The sequence below is a fragment of the Hydractinia symbiolongicarpus genome, chromosome 5, assembly GCF_029227915.1.
Source record: "Hydractinia symbiolongicarpus strain clone_291-10 chromosome 5, HSymV2.1, whole genome shotgun sequence".
NCBI lineage: Eukaryota > Metazoa > Cnidaria > Hydrozoa > Anthoathecata > Hydractiniidae > Hydractinia > Hydractinia symbiolongicarpus.
Genome location: NC_079879.1, coordinates 17,857,626 through 17,877,349, shown reverse-complemented (window position 1 = coordinate 17,877,349; position 19,724 = coordinate 17,857,626).

Here is a 19,724-nt window from a genome sequence, read left to right as displayed (position 1 = left end):
CCTCCAGAGAATTGCCGCCCCACAAAAAAAACATCGGATCTTTAATTTTTTTAAAAATTTTTTGTACACGCCCTAACAGCTGTTTAAGTACCGATATTGCCTATTATGCAAATAGGAGATGTGGCTATTGTTCGAATTTAGATACTTCAACATCTTGGAGGACATCCTGCTCCACCTTGATGAAGACGCCAGAATTTTGCATATCGTAGATGACTACACCCCAATCGTCGTACCATGGAATACCTATGCAGTATTGCCCATAACTTAGCTTTATAATACTTTGTACATTGTATTTAGTTTAGCATTTATACTAATTTTTAAATACGTTTGTTACACATTTACTTTGTATCGTTTTTAAGCGAATTTGTCTCTTTTATTGCTATAAAAAATTTGTTATTTCGTTTGAATAATGATTGTCCTATTCTTCTTAGATTTATCATTTGTAACATTGCGAAAAACTGTGTTTTAAAAAGAAAATACATATGCCGTAAATGACGGAACAGGCGCCCCCTGCCGAATAACCGCCCCTGCCGAAATAACCGCCCCTCCTACGAGGAATTTTTTCAATAAGCGCCTCTGCTTGAATAACCGCCCCCTCCCCTATAGCCAGAGGGGGCGCTAATTTCATCACACGGCTATCAGAAGAGGGCGCTTATTTGGAACAAGGCATAAGAAAGTAAAGATTTAGACCAGTAAGACGAAGACGAAAACATTGAGATAGAATAATTTTTGTTTAGATGTTGTTCGTTAAAAGTGAAAAGAAAGAAATGAAATGACACATTTTACTTGTTTTTATTTTAGTAAAGTTAATAAGCGCCCCTGCTTAAATAAGCGCCCCTGCCGAATAACCTCCCCCCCCCCCCTCTAAACATAAAAATTTTAAATAAGCGCCCCGGGCACTTATTCCGTCGTTTACTTTTTTTTTATTAAAATATTTTTATAGCATCAAAAGGCTGGGAATGGCTAAAAAATAGAAGAACAAAATAAGAACAATTCCAGGTGGAAAACGTAACAAAAATTATTTCCTGATTCTTTTAAAAAAAAATACAAGTCATTTTATTGGGGGGCAATCTTCCAGGGGGGATTTACTAGGGGGCAATTCACCGGGGGGCAACTTTCCGGGGGGCAATTTACCTAGTACCCCATATGCCATAGCAAAGTAAAGATGAGCAACAAATGTTAAAAAGGCGGGTTACACATGCAGTTTTCTTGTTAAAGAAATCTTTCGAAAGAAATATTTAATAGTGTACGGAGCATTTCGAAATGTTTTAAAACATTTCCAAAGTTTTTACCAACTGTTTTAAAAACCTTTAGATAGTCGATTTTTTTACCAACAGTTTTAAAAGCCTTTAGAAAGGCGATTTTTTTACCAACTGTTTTGGTAAAAAATTTTTCTTCTGAAAGTTTGACTATATCACATAGCGTACTTTCATTCATCACTTGGAATTTGACGTTTTGTATCTTCTAAACAAACGAAGATACATCATTTTACGAAAAACAAAAACAAAAAAACTATGAGTGAATTCGATGCAGCGCGTAGATATTGCAACAGAAAGGCACCATTGCCATCAGCAGAGGAAGAAGAAAGGTAAAAAAAGTTTTATATTTTAATTAATTTTCCCAGAATTAATATTTCCAGTGAATAATAAAAAAAAGTGCAGATTTTTCACTTTTTTATTTTTTTTGTATCAGATTGACCAACGCACCTAAATTACACCATAACACAAGGCTTACAAACATTCCGCAATAAAAATTGATATAGTGTAAAAAACTTGAAATTTTTCTTTCGAAAGATTTCTTTAACAAGAAAACTCTACGTGTAAGCCCGCCTAAAGTGAAAACATGAAATTTTTATTCTTCTGCAGAAAAATATTTTAGCACATTTTTTTGAGCATAATGTTTATAATTTTATTACTGAATGGCTCTCAAATATTTGTGACGCCAAAAATCGCCAAGGATTGCTAAAAAAGTTCAAACTGTTTCAACTTCTTTGGCGATATCAGCGAACAGCTCATGTTACGCAATTTTCCGTAAACAAACCTTATGTGCATGCTCACATCACAATCGCTACAGGCCGAGCGACCAAAATTCGCTTTATGGAGATCAGCCTTCACACTTGCCCAGTTCGTGTTAATTTCATATACTCGTAATGTATTTTTTTTGAAAAAAATTTCTGCAAATTTTCGACGATTTGCGTCATTATAATGTACCCAAATTTTCTAAGTTGTCAATTTCATGATTAATTTTCTGTAATTAAGTAATGAGTTTTTACAACTATGAAGTTTGACTGTTTGTCCATCGGCTTTTAAAACCGTAGCGCTGGCCTTTTTGGAGACCGTGGTCAGAATTAGGTTCCTAAACTGGAAGGGAAACCTGCACATACGTCAAAAATGATCAAAAAGGCCAAGGAAAAGCTAACCTTAGAAAAACTAATTTAACATCTGCACTATTGACACCGCCGCTTTAAAAAAAGTAAACACAAATCTTACTTATTCGATCGCGAAATTGCGACAGTCAATCGAAGCATTGAAATGTGTAAACAGAGAAGTAGCAAACAGAGGCTAAAGGCATATTTATTTACCATAGCTAGCTCATTTTTACGCTGGAAAACTAAGCGTAAAAATACGCGCACCCATGAAAATAGTTTAAGTAAAAATCCGCCATAGAACCTTTTGCTATATACATCATAGTGGGTTTGTGTACAGAAGAAGTTCATGGGAAAGTGTGATTAACTTCAGAAAGTGTGGTGAACTTTAGAAAGGTTGAGACTTGTGTAATGGGAAGAGAGAGGGCACGTGCATTACGAGCCAGCGGAACAAAATTGTTGTCCAAAAGTTAGAGCATGTGCACATTTTGAGTCCCAAAATGCTTGAAACCTCGCTTCATAGGACAGAAGGTAACAAAGGACGAAAAAAATTGACGCGATGTTTTTTCATCCTGGAATAGATGAATATATATTACATCTAAGATAGATGAACAACAAAGAGCTACTACAGAGTTACACATACACTGTATTCTACCAGTTCTGCCAAATTTAAGCTCGTTGAATGAACCAATAACAGATTTGATAATGATATGATATAAGTCTTTAATGAATTTCTACATCTTCGCAACGCAACAGTAATCTTAAAACACATCACAGTAACTTTCTACCATAAACATACAAAGCATGGTTGTTTTTAAAAAACAATGAGCGACAACAAAAAATAAACAAAACAACTCAAATATAACTCAAATAAGTTGCTATTGTGGCTGTTATGCTTATCATTGCTTTTGGATTTACAATAAAAAAATACCAATACATGTCTTCTACAGTTATCATTTTCGGAGATAAGATTCTATATATAACAAATATGTGTACTAAATAAACCAATTAAAATAACTAAGAAAATCAAAGAGCTAAATAAGGCTTGACAATGCTGGAAATGTTAGTATATAACCACCCGCTGAAGTATAAATCAGCACTGGGCAATTAAATAGCTAGCAATGTAGCTAATAAAAACAACTGAATATTAAAGCAAATTAAAATCGAAAAGAGAAAAGCTTCCTCTCATTCGATCACTTCTTCTTCTTCTTCTGCGTCTAGCACGTACTGCACTCGTACGAAACATATAAAGGCAAGTTCGGAAAAACTGCATTATGGAACCTAGAACATGAACGCAATGCGCGCTCCGCACACGATTCTTCGCATTACGGCGCCCCTAAACATTTAATATGAAAACGCCTCTTTAAACTTTTCGACGACCAACAAGAAAATAATCGCATACGGAACCGAACAAACATTCTAACGAATGTTTGAATAAAGAAGAATTTGAGGCTCAGATTATCAAAATTTTAAGAGGGTTTAATTACTGTTAATGTTTCTTACAAAACGTGCGTGCTCAATTGAGACGAAGAATTTTGGAATGACGTGTTGTGTCGCAAGACGTACTGCTTACAAACTTGTTCGCTTAACGGACCCGCCTAAAAACGTTTCGGCCGTTAACAAACTGGCCGGCGATGCGTTTTAAAAAGGGATAACGTTTACAACACGGATAGAACAGTTCCACAGTTCTTTAGCCACCCGGCTCTCTTGCTTAATTTAGTTTTAGTACACTTTTTTTATCAGAACAAAGTATATAAAAACATATGGCTTCATAAACTTAAGAACATGTTAAGAACATTTAAGTCTTTGTAAATATCAAGAAGTACTAAAATGCGCCTTTAAACTTCAAAAATGATAAAATAAGAGGAAAATTAAGAACAATCTTAGAAAACTAGCTAATAGCCACAACCCCAACATGAAATTAAATATTGATATACCAAAGTGAATAAAAACTTTAAAAGAATGGCAGTAAATACGGCTAGGTATAGCTAGCTAGCTTCAGCAGAATGCTATACCTCAAAATCTACGTTCCCAGCTAAAATCTTAAAATTGGTTTGTTTAAGATTTATACATGGCTAGAGAACGTGAGAAATATAAAAGGGTGAAACGTTAAGGTGTAGCTAAGTGCTTTAAAGATATTGGGAAAAGATTGGGAAAAGATAAAGTGTGTAAAAGCAATGCGTCTTCATGGCCTGGTGGTTGCGATATTCTGATGAACTTGTGAAAGCCCCGGCCTAAAATTAAACGCCGGGTTGCGCAAACACGTGAAACGAATAAGGTTTCTGATTGGTTAATGAAGTTAAAGTCCGGCGCAAAAGGGTTGACATGCTTATTACTCCGGATTAATATTTCGGATTAATGGTCTGATATAATGGTCCGGATTAATGGTCGGGGTGGCAGGTCGAAAATGTGGACTTTTTGCAGTGGCGAGATTCGTGGTAAAAGAGGACGTGACTTTAAAAAGATGCATAAAAAGGTTATGCGCAGCCAAGCTACTATTTTGCGTGACAGACAGACAGACGGACAGACGTATACGGGTATTATAATATAAATTTTAAGGCTTCAAATTGTAAAAGCAAAGAACATTTGAGTGCTTTCTTCAAGTTGAGTGTAAAAAAAACGTGTGTATCTTTTACATGTATATATCTTATGTTATTGTCTTTGAATTATCTTATTTATCTTATTTAATTATCTGTTATTATCTTATGTTATTGTCTTTAAAAGTGTCCGTATTATCAACAAACTTCACCCTGTTTAAAATACAAGTATGAGTATAAGTACTGATTGGAAAGGAACAAAAAAAATTCTGAGCATGTAATGTTTACGTCACATGAAGAGAAAATGTTCTTGTCTGTTCTGTTCTTTGGAAAGTAGAATCGAGTTTAACTTTTTCTTTGCGTTGTGTGCGAAAAGACAAGTAGAGAATTGTTTAGCCAATCAGGTTATTTCGTTTTGAGCGAATTGTGCAAAGTGTGTTTACTTTTTGTATAAAAATGTGCAATACTATGAAATAGAAATTACAAGTAGGAAATTTTCTGCTCTGTTCCTGTCCATTTCATATCATAGAAAATTTTCTTAAAGTGAAAAATAGCTGTTAAGGTGTCCGGTAAAGTGAGCTATAAAATACTTCTTGTTGGAAACCATACCTTTTGCAAAAAATAAAATTAAAATAGAGACTTAAATCTTGCTATAGCATGTTTTATGTTGGTTTGATAAATTAGAGTCAAAAATTATTTCTGCTATTATCATAGTTCTTGAGTTTCTAAATTTGGTAGTTTTCTGGGACACCGATAAACGATTTTTGATAGTATATCAATATTGACAAAGATACATGTGCAAAGCACATTATGAGCAATTCTTATGATTGAAATTGTCAGATAGGGTATAAATAAAAATATGTGCCATGCTTGATTGGTCAGGGTTCCCACTCTTTTTTTTTCAAAAAAATCGCACTTGTTTGTGAAAATGAAAGAACATACAGACTGGCATCCAAGTAATTTCTTACAAAAGATAAGTGTTTGCAGGCCACAACAACCACAAGTTGTGGTGATTCAAAATAAACAATATAAAAACTAGCATATATAAGAAATAACCACATGTCAAAAATTTTGTGAGGACATTTGAGAAGAAAACCTAAATTTTAAAAAAAGATAAGGACATTTGAGGAGAATTTAGGAGACCTTTTGAAATCAGAAAAATTTGAGCTAGCTAAGGGTAAACAAAGTACCAAGCTAAAATAAATAAAGATAGCTGTTATCAGCACATCTGCAGTAGGTTGTGTTCATCACCTGCTACGTGCAAGCATTACTAAAAGACAGGGCTGTTCTTTTATATTTCAGCAGTCTACTATTCTTTCTTATGTACAACGCAGCACCAGTCGTGAGTCAGTTATGTTTTAATAAATCTAACAAAGTAGCATCAAAACGTCTTTCATAAATTTTGCTGGCTTTACAAAGTTTTGTTTACAAAACTGATTGTTGATCACGGCTTCATGTACCATTATTATTGACTTGAAAAAGTGCTGACCAAGGAAAAAATCATCATAATTATGCGAAAACGGGAAAGCCAATCATGTTTCAAAATCGCCTCAACGATACCAGGGTATTTTTCGACGTCATCTTTCATGTCAAAAGACAAAAAAACCTGGGGACGAGGGTGCAACAGACTGCTAACTTCAACCTAACTTTTAGTACTTCTTTTGGTCTGGTTTTTACACATTTGCAAATATTGAGTCCCGAGTCCTGGCTCCAGAGTACTGGCTCCAGAGTACTGAGTCCCGAGTCCCGAGTCCCATTTTTCCGATATGCCGAATAAAACCATAACCAATCGGAGGGCTTGTGACACTGATAGCGCTGGGCCACACCGTGTAATTTTAAATTATTTTATTTTATATTTTGGAAAAACAATATTTTTTTATATATTTTTGTTTCTTTTAACGGATTTGTTTTTCAGTGGATGTGAGCCCGCGGTCCATCAAATGCTACGATCTCGGGTTTAAGTCCCTGGTCTGTCGAGGCGAAAGATTTTGCGAGAATCCGCCAACTCCATTCTAAATATTTTAAAAGAAACACAATGAAAACTTTAAAAAAAATGTTACAACCTGTGTATTCTTGATATTTTAAGGTTGCATAAGCACGTGTGTTAATTAAAAATAAAAAACAATTTCGAAATTCCCTAATTTCTTATAATGGTATAACATTTTATTTACAAGTAAAAGGTATGTGCATATGTGGATTTAAAACGAATAATATACTGAAACATGTTTGAGTACACAAGTTTCTTTGTGAGCCTAATTAAAAGGGACTATAAGAAAATAAAGAACAAAGCAACAGGTAGCCCGTTATATCGTGAATGATATAACGATGAAAGAAGAGAATAAAGAGTAATAAAGGAGTTAAGTAAAAAGATATAAAGGAAAATCGCACTGCAAGAAAAATAATGTAACTAAAACGCCAGTAATACAACATAAGCAAATCAACGCCATATTACAAAATGCCACCAAGATACTAGGCTAAAGCTCTAGTTGGCCAACAGATAGAAAATTATAATTCTCCACTGTCACCGTAATTAAACAATATAGCGGCACTCTGTGCAATGGATTCACCAGACTGACGTCTAGAGCATCCATAGTGGATCCCACACTTAACAGAACGTACGTATATACAGTACAAAGAAAATAAGAAAAACGATGAATATATGAGGAGTTATAGACTTTAGCCAAAATCCAAGGTAACTTCATGTTGATTAAGCCCATTGGGTTGGAAGTTGTTTAATTTATGTTGCCAAATGATTTTTTTCTTTGTAAAAAAGGCATCGTGCTTGGTCTATTAGTGTGTAGGACCAATCATGTTATGATTCCGTTATGATCATATTCCGTTATGATCAGGCCTTACAAATCGAGACTGGGATAGGGAGGACTATCTAAAAGAGCCTGAGTAAGGCTGGGTGAGGATCAATCTATCTCCACGGACACTCTCACTGAATTGGCAGAATGTGTCCTCAAAACTTTTTTTTGAAAACCATGAGCGTTTTTACAAAAACCGGAGACTGCAATAGGGACAAAAATGGCACCTCCTTATGCAATTTTGTTTATGGGGGATCTCAGGGAGAGATTTTTGGGGTTACAAAACTTAAACCTCTTAATGTGGTGGAGATATATTGATGACATTTTCATGATCTGGCAACACGGGGAGGAATCTCTCGAAAAATTTCTTAAGCAACTCAACAGCTGCCATCCCACAATTAGGTATGTTAAGTTGATGAACCAGGATAACCAACTTATCACAGATTTTTACACTAAACTTACTGATAAGCACATATATTTACACGCTTTCTCTTGTCATGCTTTTTACTCAAAAAAATCCATTCCATATAGTCAGGCACTTTGTTGACAGGATTTGTTCTAAAGAATCTTTATTTGACAAGAGTGATGTGTAATGAAATAAATGTGTGGCTCCGAAGAAGAGGTACTTAGGGCAGGAAAATGTAAGAGATATGAGCTGTTTGGAAAGGAATCGCAGTGTTAGATGCCTGTAGAAAATTGGTAATTAATGTTACCACCCTGGCTATTCAACAGTTTTGTATGTTATTTATACTCTTCGTACACATAATTAGAAAACTGCGACGTATTTCCAACACCTTGTAGAAATTACAAAAGGTAAAAGTCTTAAAGGCATATTGGTACGTGCCAAGCTACCTACCATTAAAAGTAGGAAGGAGGAAGCGAAAAGTGTGGCCAAAAGCGTTGTGGTGTTTGTGAATATATTGAGGAATTTTAATCTTTCTTAGACAAATCCTCTTTAGCTTTAAAAATACTACCACTTATCTGTTCAGTCGTTGTCATTGAATAATATAGATATTATCATGTCATGAGCAAGCGAGTTTATTCTAGGCCACGTTTCGACAGCTACAGCTGTCATCGACGGCAATGATCGTAATCATCTTTGGCTATTTATTATTTGAGAAGATAATTAGAGTATCGAAATCAACAAATCAGATCACAGCAATTAAAGTAATTAACTTTTTAACAGACACAGATGGAAGCAGTAGATTGATTAAAATCTTCCCTTTTTCTAAAAGTTCGCTTTATGTTACATTTCTTTTTCTAAACGTTCGCTTTTTTGTTACGTTTGTCCCGAACTATTTTTCACTTTTTTCTAAATATTCGTTTTCCGAAGTGCGGGTAACCATATTTCTGGAAGTTGATAGGAAATACTATTGATATGAATATTTCTGTCTATACTATATATGGTTTCTTTCACTTTTCTTGCTGCCCAAACAGACTCTCGGTCTATAATCTTTTTATTGTCCCAGTCAATAAGATGATCATTTTTCAGCTATGGTCCGCAATCTCATTTTTGTCTGCATCTGCGTTGCGTACGGCTCTTTTGGGCTCTTGCACATATTATTTGAGGATTCGTTTCATAAACAGCATTACAATTCTTACCCGGGATTTCGTACACAATATTACATTGACTCTATAGACATATTTTGTCTTTTGGATGCGACAGTATACTACGTACGGTGTTTTTAGATTGAAACACTGGCTTTATTTTATGATCTTTTAATACCCGACGAAGTATGCTACTTGTCTCTGCAGTGTCGTAACCACAATTTTAATATTGGGGGTCCTATATAGAGAAATAACATATATGAATTTCGCTTTTTATAGTGTCTCTAGATTGGCGGAAAATGCCCTTCTAGACGTCAACGATCTCGTTGTTCAATGTTAAAAATCACGATGAATGTTTTGATATTTTTGTAATTTAATCAAAATTTAGATGAAAATTTTCATCACAAACCAAAAGATAGAAAGAGATACATATTTACATTACACGACTACAATCATATAAAAAATTATAAGAATACTAGATATTTTAAGAGTGCTGCCACTTTTTGGAAAATTTACAATGCATTTGGACTTTTTAAAATGTGCAGCTAGCTCACTTAAAACATTCAGTGATTTTTATAAGAAATGACCTATGGGAAGGATCCTAACTCTGTTTTTTTTTCATTCCTGGCCTGGCATCCTGATAGAGCCGTGGACTGGTGCTTCTCGGAGGATGAGAAGGCAGATCCGAGCTCTTGTGGAGTAAATAAACGATAAATGGAGCAATGCGATGAGGGTGTCTCTCAATACTGCTCCGCGTTTAGTATGTCGTTTGATCTGGTCAGCTATCCTGAGTGGTTGGAGAAATACAAAGAGATCTTGGATAGGGTGGAATCACTGGAAGGATTTGCTTCACCAATGCCAGCGTGAAAAAGAGCGATATCTCAACACCAAGCTAAAGATGTGAGATGGTAAAATCAGAACAAAATGCCATAAGAAGATGCCACTAAAAAAAAGCTGCGAATGCAAGACCATCATCAAGCTGACGAGTATCTACAGGCAAGGGCGCAACTACTACGCACAGACCCATCTGGAAGAGTGCAAGTATAAAGAGGTTGAAGGATACGGCACTTTTTACTTCAGTGACTCTGATGATGAAGAGGACTTCACTGTCTTGTAAGTGAATTATCTAGGTTCTATATTGCGCTTTAACATAGATTCAAACATGAACGTCAAAGAACTGAAAAAAGAATCGAAAGCATTAATGATCCGTAACTATTCCACTATGAATAAGGCCGACCTACTCGAAGCGATCCGTAAGATCAAGTACAAGGACGCTTCGACACAAACGGACGGTCCCTATTGCGAACCTCCCGTCAGGCTCTCTTGGCAGAAAAATCTCGAAGAATACTCGAGACAGCTCTCCGAAAAGCAGCGACGTGTCGTACATGATGTCGACCTCATCATCAATCGAGACACCAGAGAAGAGCTTGAGATCGAGTAAGTGATTTAGTATGTTTTTCAACACACTAGATTACGAATAAGCAGGCGGCTCCTCTAAGTACCGCTGACATACTGCGCAGATTGAAGTTTTTTGAGTAGTTTATCCTTGGGTTCCTCTCGACCTTGCGCGACCAGCTTCTGTCGCTCCCGTTCATTGATAGAGTCCACGATTTTGCGTGTTCGTTGTCGGGCTTGTTCCTTCAGCACCATGTACTTGTTTCTCCTACATGATTAGGCTGAACTCGTGGTCGCTAATCACACATTCTCCAGGGCTTTAGATTAAGTCAACGATAGAGTTGAATTTGGTCTCTGCTAGTAGTCTGATACTTTCATGCTTTTTACTCTTGACATCTAGCCTCTTCTCAGCGTTCCGCAGACCAGCTTGTCCCAACCCAACGGCAATCGTAATTCCACCCATAGCCACGGCTAATGGTACACCAATCCCAGATAGCATGCTACCAATACCAACGCTGGAAGTTATCACACTTACCGCTTGTAACCCGTGATCCGTATATCTAACCGACGTACCATGCATCTTAAACTTTTTGGCGAGCTTGTCACGCTCTTTAATCTCGGCCCGCAAGTATTGTTTCACTTCTTCGATCTTCCTCAGTCCGTGGAATTGTAAACTGTCCTCCTCCATACCGTCCGGAGGTGCAGAAAGTAAGCTAGGGTAAAGCTTAGCAATATCTGTCATTTATTCTATTAGTAAGTGCATCGTTATTCCCAAGAACGAAACGTTCTTGTCGTAATGATACTCGTCCGTCAACATGAACTCTAGACGATTTGTGGAGCTTTTCAAGGGAAGGTATACAGGAGTGTCAACTCCACGTAAGCATGTCTCCCCGAGCGTTTAGCTCTTTGGTAGCATAGCAAGAATATTGGATTTTTTTTCGTTAAGCAGGTAGTCATCTTCATCTAACTGGGGGCAAGCAAGTCGTAACCACTGGTATACGTCAGTCTTATGGAATGAATCATAATCACCCTTCATATAGTATTTTTTACTGGAATCGTAGGGTAGACCCAAGAGCTCTTGCAGTTGTCAATGAATCACCACCGTGTACCCGTCATTGACACGGAGTCTGCAGATTCCGGTTCTCAACACGAAAATCTCGATCTTGCCCTCCCCCGCGACTGTTGACAATGGCTGCCAAATCCTGTATTTTGTACAAACCGTTCATGATCTCAATTTGAGTAACCGTCTGATCGGGCCCTAACTTACGGATGGTAAACTCGCTATTAGTGAAAAGGTTCAGCCACGTAGGTCGAATGCTGATCGACTTCAGGGCGATCCTAGTGTCCTGGCTTAGGTAGTCCTTAAATATCGTAGGTTTCTCTATATCTGTAATATACAGCTGCTTCATCTTTCTTAAAAGAAACGATGAGCATTTACTCGTATAATTTGAGAGCAAAGTATACCCATAAGCATGGAAGATATCCCGAGAAACCCAAGGGTGATGATCTCGCAACGCAAGACATCGTTATCAACGCGAAGGGGTCTTCGTTTACGGTAAAATTCCCCAACTTCTTTGTCGACTACGAGTTCCACTCTGGTGCAGTGCTGAATACCTGGAAAGCCACCCTTTCAGTCTCTGGTCCACACAGCTCAATTTTGTTACCTACTGCGCAACTTCAGCCTGTGGTATTTCTATGCAGCATCTAACCACATCCCTACCTCTTGTTCGCTCCATTTACAGTTTCCACGTGTACTTCCAGATACGTATAATCCTTCAAGATCTCGACATTTCTCTACCAGGTTCCGATAGATTCCGCCGTCTCAACAACCCTTTCAACAACCAAAAGTTCCAGCAATTAACACGTGAATTTGAGGTAAGCGACAGCGAGAGCGAGTGGATGAACGAGACCTTATTCAGTAGCTGGCAAGCTATTCGTAAGACTATCCTGGCCGGGGTCCTCTTTATTTCGATGAGGACTCGTGAGGAGTCGATGGATTCTCGAAACCTCTCAAGATCTCACCCGTAACGGCATAGAGAAGCTTTCCCAAGGCGTAAGATTTTACGCTTACCTCATACTTCAGAGCCAAGCTAACGCGAGGTCGAACATTATCGGCAATCAAGGTAGTTCAATCGGTGCTTAGCGTCTATACTTGACGACTTTTGAGGATCGGATCCTCCGACCTAGTGACACGGGTGAGGAAATAAGGCGATTTCAAAATGTGCTCAAGTACGCGAGATCAAAAGTCGATTTCTCGGTGGCGCATGGTGTCTACATGATCCCTAGTGACATGAGCCTTTACATTGGAAATGTCGTGAATTTCACGAACAATATACTCATCAGCAAGGAGTACTTCTCTATTGGTGTTAACCCAGAGATTAACGCCGGAAAGGGAGTGGTTAGTAACCAACCCCTTGGAAGAATCTCGCAGTCGAAGAAACATCAAGTACCAAGTCATGAAATGGGTGGGGGTGCCACCCCGATCAGGTCTGCGGATGTCCATGAGAATACCAAAGCCACGATAATAATACCCACAGCAGCAGCCATGGGTATGTACAAGTGCCTTGCCGCGAACTTGACAGCTCTTGCTGCTTTCAAGCTGTTTTTGCACGAAACTCACCTCCTCCTGTACTTTCTGCTACGGCACCTGTACTTCCTCCCATAACGGCGAGCACGATGGTGGATATGACCAGACCGATAGCCGGGACTATGCTCGCGATAGTCAATCCTTGTTCCTTGAACAAGATCTTGAGCTTTTCGACCAAGGTTTTATCATCCCCAGCGATCAGAGTCTCTTTGATATTCCTCAGCTGGCTCTGAATCTCGGAGGAAAATACGCCGTGTTGCTCTCGTAGGGCTTTCTTCTCATCTTGGAGTCTCTTTATCTCTTCCCTAGCCAAGGCCGTCCCGTCCTCAATCTTTATCTGTTCCTTGGTTATTCCAGGCGTCTTCTTCTTTCTCTCGAGCCTCTCAACTTTTTTTTGTACTTTACCAATCTGACTATCCCTCGCGAGTACCTTGCTTTCCAACATCTTCAGCTGGCCACGGATCGTTCGAATCCCCTGGTTGAGTTCCTTTTTCTCGCGATCCGTGAATATCTCGCCTCCTCCAAACGAAGTATCTTCCATCAAGCTCTCCGTATCGACGAATACTTTCCCGAGCATCGGTTCCCTTGCGATAGTGTCACCATTTGTCCCGATCTGCTCCATATCGTTCAAGATCCTCCCGCCCGTTGCCTGGATAAGTTTATAGTCTTCGAACCCCATACGCCCCAAGCGATTCTTGGGGCGTAGCATCCTCAGCAGCGTCGATCCAATAATTCTAAATTCACCATTATCTTCCCTTGTGAGTTTTATATCATTGAAAAAAAGCTTAATATCGTCGTAAGGTATTGCATCTAGCTTCGACTCCTCATTCAACCCCACCGCAAGATGTTTGTAAAAGCTAACAACCTTCGACCTTCGGTTGAAGGATCTCACTCTCGCTGCTGAACTCCTCAGGCTCGTCTTGAATGTCTTCCTCCGCCGTGAAATTATTATCGGATCTTGGAATATTTGTCATTTATTCCACTCCCATAACGCTACTAATAAATGTACTGAACGAAGCTAGATCCTCACAAGGAATTAAACACTATGCTTGCCATGAAAGGGAAGAAACAGCGTGTTAAAGTCTCTCACAACCCCAGTACGATCAACCAAAACGAAGACTTGTATGTTGACATCCCCTATTTGGGACAGAATGATGTAATTTTCCCCAGCTCTCTCAAACTCCTCTTTGACTTAGAGCTCACAAGCACCAATACGAAACGCACCATTGTCAGCAACATCGGCAAGGCCCTGGTTCAAAACCTTCGCATAAGCTTGAACGGCCACGAAGTGCAGAACATCAGCGAGTTCAATGTGCTCGCAGTATATAGGGATATGGGGCTGCCAAAAATTTGAACGTGAGAACAACTTGATTCTAGAAGGCATCAACCCCCATGATGGTACCATAAGGGCTCTACAAGTCAAAGCTATCAATCATGTAAGCAATGATGAAGAAGAAGCGATCGCGGCAGCCTATGGGAACACCTTTTGCATCCCAATCGGCAAAATGTTCGAGTTGACGAGGGATCTAACATTCTATCAAGCGGGCTTGTATGACAGGTTACAGTTCGTACTGCACTTTGCACCCTATGACCAAGTCATCAAAGATGCTGGTACACCAAAATCATGGTCTATGGAAGCTAAACCAGCTGATGCTGGTTACAAGATCACCAACATCTGCTTCGAGTTTGACAAGGTTACCAATGAGGGTCTCGAGAGCGCTATGATGTCCAGGTACTCGAGGCTCGCCCTGCCCTATGAGCGTGTAGTCCGCAACAAGGTTATAACGATGAGAAAGGGTGATACCAGCTACAACTTACAAATCGACACCCCGGCGAAGAGCTTGAAAGGTATACTCCTATTGTTCGTAGATCCCAGGAAAGTGAAAGCTTATGCTGGCGCTAATGAGGTTTTCTACAACCCCAAGATCGAGAAAATCGCGATCACGGTGGAAGGCGAGCCTAACGAACTATATTCGCATGCTATGCTCCCAAAAGATCATCTCGAGCAAAACGTTGAACTCTTTGGTAGCCACGACTCGGAGGTGACCATCGGTCAGTTCATGACTGAGCACTATGCGCTGTTCATCGACTTGCGTGCGACACCCGATCACAGCTTGCATGGTTCTGGAAGGCCCTTGCAAAGGCTTAGCGATGGGATCACTCTTCATATGACTAGAAAAGCATATGGAACTGGGGATATACGCTGCTACGTGTATTTGCTGCAGGATGCGCAGTTGAATATTCTGAATGGACGGTTTCATAGCGTGGAATTTCAAAATAAACATGGCTACCTTAGCAGTAATGGCGGGAGGAGCGTTGATTAACGCGCTCGCGTATAGCTGGTCTAATTTCGTATTCAGCAAACTTTCGGGGTATGGTGAAGCAGAACGTAAGAGGCATGATAAAGTAATTGAAGAACTCCAAGCAGCTCAAGCACAGTGGGTACGTGACAGACAGGACAAAATTGATTGGTAACCAACTTGAACATCTATAGACTGGTCGAAAAGCCATTAAACTACTCTCCAAGCAAAGTGGTCTCTCCAAAAAGAAAGTAACCCATTCGCTCTCTCGTCAACTGCTCTGGCTCCGCCATACTCGAGGGCCCAAGCGCATCAGTTACCCGCATTTCACCATCACCTAATGAAAAGCGTAATGAAATGCACCAATTTGATTTGCTCTACATGCCCCACGATAAAGTCTATGGCAACACGTACAAGTATATCCACACGGGCATTGATGTGGGCTCGAGATACAAAGTAGCAAGACCTCTACATACGAAAAAGGCGAGTGAAGTCGCTGCCATGCTCAAGGACATTTACAAGGCAGGACCTCTGCGTTACTCGAGTATATTCCTGTGCGATAATGGTTCATAGTTTAAATCGGACGTGACAAAGCTGCTAGAGGGTAAGGGTGTCGAAATCAAGCGTGCAACTACCAATTACCACCACACTTTCACGGCTATCGTCGAATCATATAACAAGGTGCTCGCGCAGAGGCTCTTCAAACCTCAAGATGCTCAAGAGTTGGTCAGTGATGGACAGAGTAGTACATGGGTTAAACACTTGTATACTATCGTGAAAAGTTAGAACAACACCAAGACCGCGATGATAGATATAAAGCTTTCGAAAGCCATCAAGCTCGATGATGTCCAGCAAGACACGCAGCACCCTGAAGAAAAGCCATTACCCGATGACGGCCTTTATCTTTATTTGCTGCAACCCAAGAAGAGCACGGTGATGCTAAAAGACGTGCAACGGACGCTTGGTGGAGCAAAAAGACGTATAGACTCGATCGTATTGTGACAAGTACGCGTCTCCTGTACTATTTAAAAGACGTGCCCGAACGTAGTTTTGTGTCAGAAGAGTTGATGCTAATACCAGAGGATGTTGAAGTACCTCCGGAGCATGTAAAACAATGGTAAATTTCTCGAGCCAGGTGGTCATTTCACCGGTTCCCCCGCTTCGGGCGAACCGCTCAATTGCCACGTGGCTCGTGGTTCCGTCAGTAAAACGTGTCTGGAAAAAGGGACGGATTCCATCCTCTTTCTACAAGATTTGTAAACCAAGGGGGGCCAAGCCTTATTTTATACTTCTCCTGAACATGTTAAAGAATGGTAAATTTCTCTAAATTTCTCACATATTGCTTAGATCATATCGATGTCGAACTTTCCATCGAACAACTTACGCGTCTCATCATCAGGTAGGGTAAAATGGTTTTTGTAAGAGTTCGCAGCACCCAGGGTGTTGTCTCTAAAACGATTCCACGTATGCACGGCATTTGGATCGTCACATCTCCCGATTATAGTGCTATCGGGGTACTTTGTCATCAGCATACCCATGCTCTTGCCCAGCCGTATGCGCTGACATCTGATCATATAGTAGGGATGCTTACCTTTCTTTCCACACTCGTGAGGATCATTTTTCTTAACAACGCAGAGCATATTGTCGTACGGGTATTCCTGGGGGACATATCTCTGCTGTAGTTCAACGACTTCTTCGTCCCTCTCCTATCCTATAGATTGGTGATGGTTACGTCCCCTTGTTCGAGGTCATCGTTAAGGAGTGCAAGGTACGTATCTTTTTCTTCGAGGGCTGCGTCCTTTTCTCAATGGATTGACGCTGCCCTTCAACGGTTTCCGTAAGTTTTTGCATTTCTCTGGGGAGTACCTCCTCAACAACCCGCCCAAAAAATGATTCTGCTTCAGACCGGCCACACCTCAAGAGGAAGCAATAAAGGCCTGCTTCTGTCAGTAAAATCGTGTTTGGCTGGGTGTGGACTCCATGATCAACACCTTGAGGATCAGTAATAGCGTCACCTATCCGCATTTTGTACTTGTCAGGCACATGTCTCTGAATAGCTTTTACTCCCGCATCCCGCCTATAGCCTGCGGCTCTCCAAACATCGGAGGCCACGATGCATTGGCCTTTACCCTTTACAAAAAAGGATCGGACTTGCTTTCCTTGAAAATAATTAACCGCAAGACAAAACATTTTATCTTACAGTGTTTGGATCGGGGGATCGTGTTGCGAGGACGGTGCTCGTGATTTTTGTGGCTTTGATAAACCACAAAACTGCGACTTAATCTTCTGGCGCTGTAACACTCGGGTCTTAATATTTCATCATATAGTGGATCATGGTAAGAGACAGCGACGAAACACAGGCGATTAAAGCGATCCGGTCGTTGTATTTATTCCTCTGCCTCATCATCTCATACAGCTCCCAATCTCTAATCGCGAGTTCCTCATGACTCGCTTCCAAGTTCTCGATTGTTTCCTCCAATCTCCGGATCTCTCCCTCAAACTCCTCTCGTGATTTTTCGCTACAAGACATATTTATTTAGTTGAAAGTCAAGGCAAAATGCTCCAATTTCTGGACACACCTTGGAGATTAGTAATAGCGTGGTTTCTCCGCCTATGCGTGTCTGATCAGTTGTACACCTGATGTCCGCGTCACTCCAAAATTTTCCAGGTCCGAGGGTGTTCCAATTTCACATACAAACACGCATGCTTAGATTTGCTCAGCTGGGTCACTCCCATTGTACACAATCTAAAAGAAAAAGAAAACATTTTCATATAGTGAAGCTTCCAGTGCCTTTAAGGGATGGCCAAGTCAATGGAATTGAAAGCACTGTTTTTCATCTTATAAATAATTAAGGCTAATTCGGAAAAGTATAAAAGAAAAAAACTAAACAATTTGGCAACTTTACTAATTTTATACGCAAAGTTCCAACCATACCAACAGTTTCCAAATCTGACAAAATAATTTTAGAAGTGTTTATTTTTTCAGAATTTGATTGATGCAAGGCCAAGGGAAATTAAATAAGTTTATTGTCCTAGACCCATTTAAAAACATATGCTTCTCATCATTCGTTTTTTTTTCAACCAACATTAATGTAATCACCCAGAGGAAATTATAATGTCTCTTGTGTGTGTTTTAGAAGCTGAGTACACAAATACACAAATATTACAAGTGCTGAACTTTGGCAATCATATTTTGCAATCAGACCCGTCTAAAAACTATGCTGAACCATGTCAATTATTAAATTCAGCACTAATAGAAAAGCACCTTGGATAGGATTCTTTGTTGGGCGAATAAAATGACTGACAAATGGTTTATCGTGAATGAAATAGTAATTTTTACACAAATAATTTAAAAAATAATGAACTTTGTTATGTGGGTTGTTCTCAAACACACGTGGGCGGTGGACAAAAAACTGTGATGTAATTTCTCTTGGTCTATTATTCCTGAGAATATTCTAAAATAAGAGGGTGTCAATAAGCTGCAAACAGCCACATATATAAGGGCGAGTTCAGGCAACTTTTGCAATTAAATTAGTGATTGTCTTCCAAAACCGCCCGCACTTTCCCGAACTTGCCTGGAGCATTTTCAAAATTCAATTCCTTGTAACATACCTTGTGGACGATAGTTGGAAAAAGATGCTTTAAGAGAAAGAAGTTAATAAAAATTAAAAGTTATTTATCAAGTAAATTTTATCAAAAACCATCAAAAACAGTTCTTTTAAGAACTTTACTACCACATAGTTTACTTTATGGTCTATGCAGGTTTTTTCGGGTGAATACTTCAATTTTTTTGCAAAACGCTAAACTTGCCCAAAAACGCCTGCACGTTATACGGCGTATGCAGCTTATCAGCACCCTTGTTCTAAAATTACAAGCAGTTTCGAAGATGCCCATGCCGTTTAGAGGACGTGGTGCGGCTTGGGCATCCTTGAAGTTCTGTTTAATGACAGTTTTAATGTTTTAATGTCGTTTTAAACCTTGTTCTCAGGGAGGGTGTACGGAAAACTAATTCCTATTGACAATTACATTGCTGTTGGTTTGATAGCAAAAGTGGATATTTTTTTAATTACTGAAACAGGTTACTTATATAATAAATAAAAAATGATAAAAAACGGTTGGTCAGCTCACTCTAGCGCCCAGAGCTATTTGTTTTGTCTGCGCCCTGGCTACAGGTTTTCCTATATC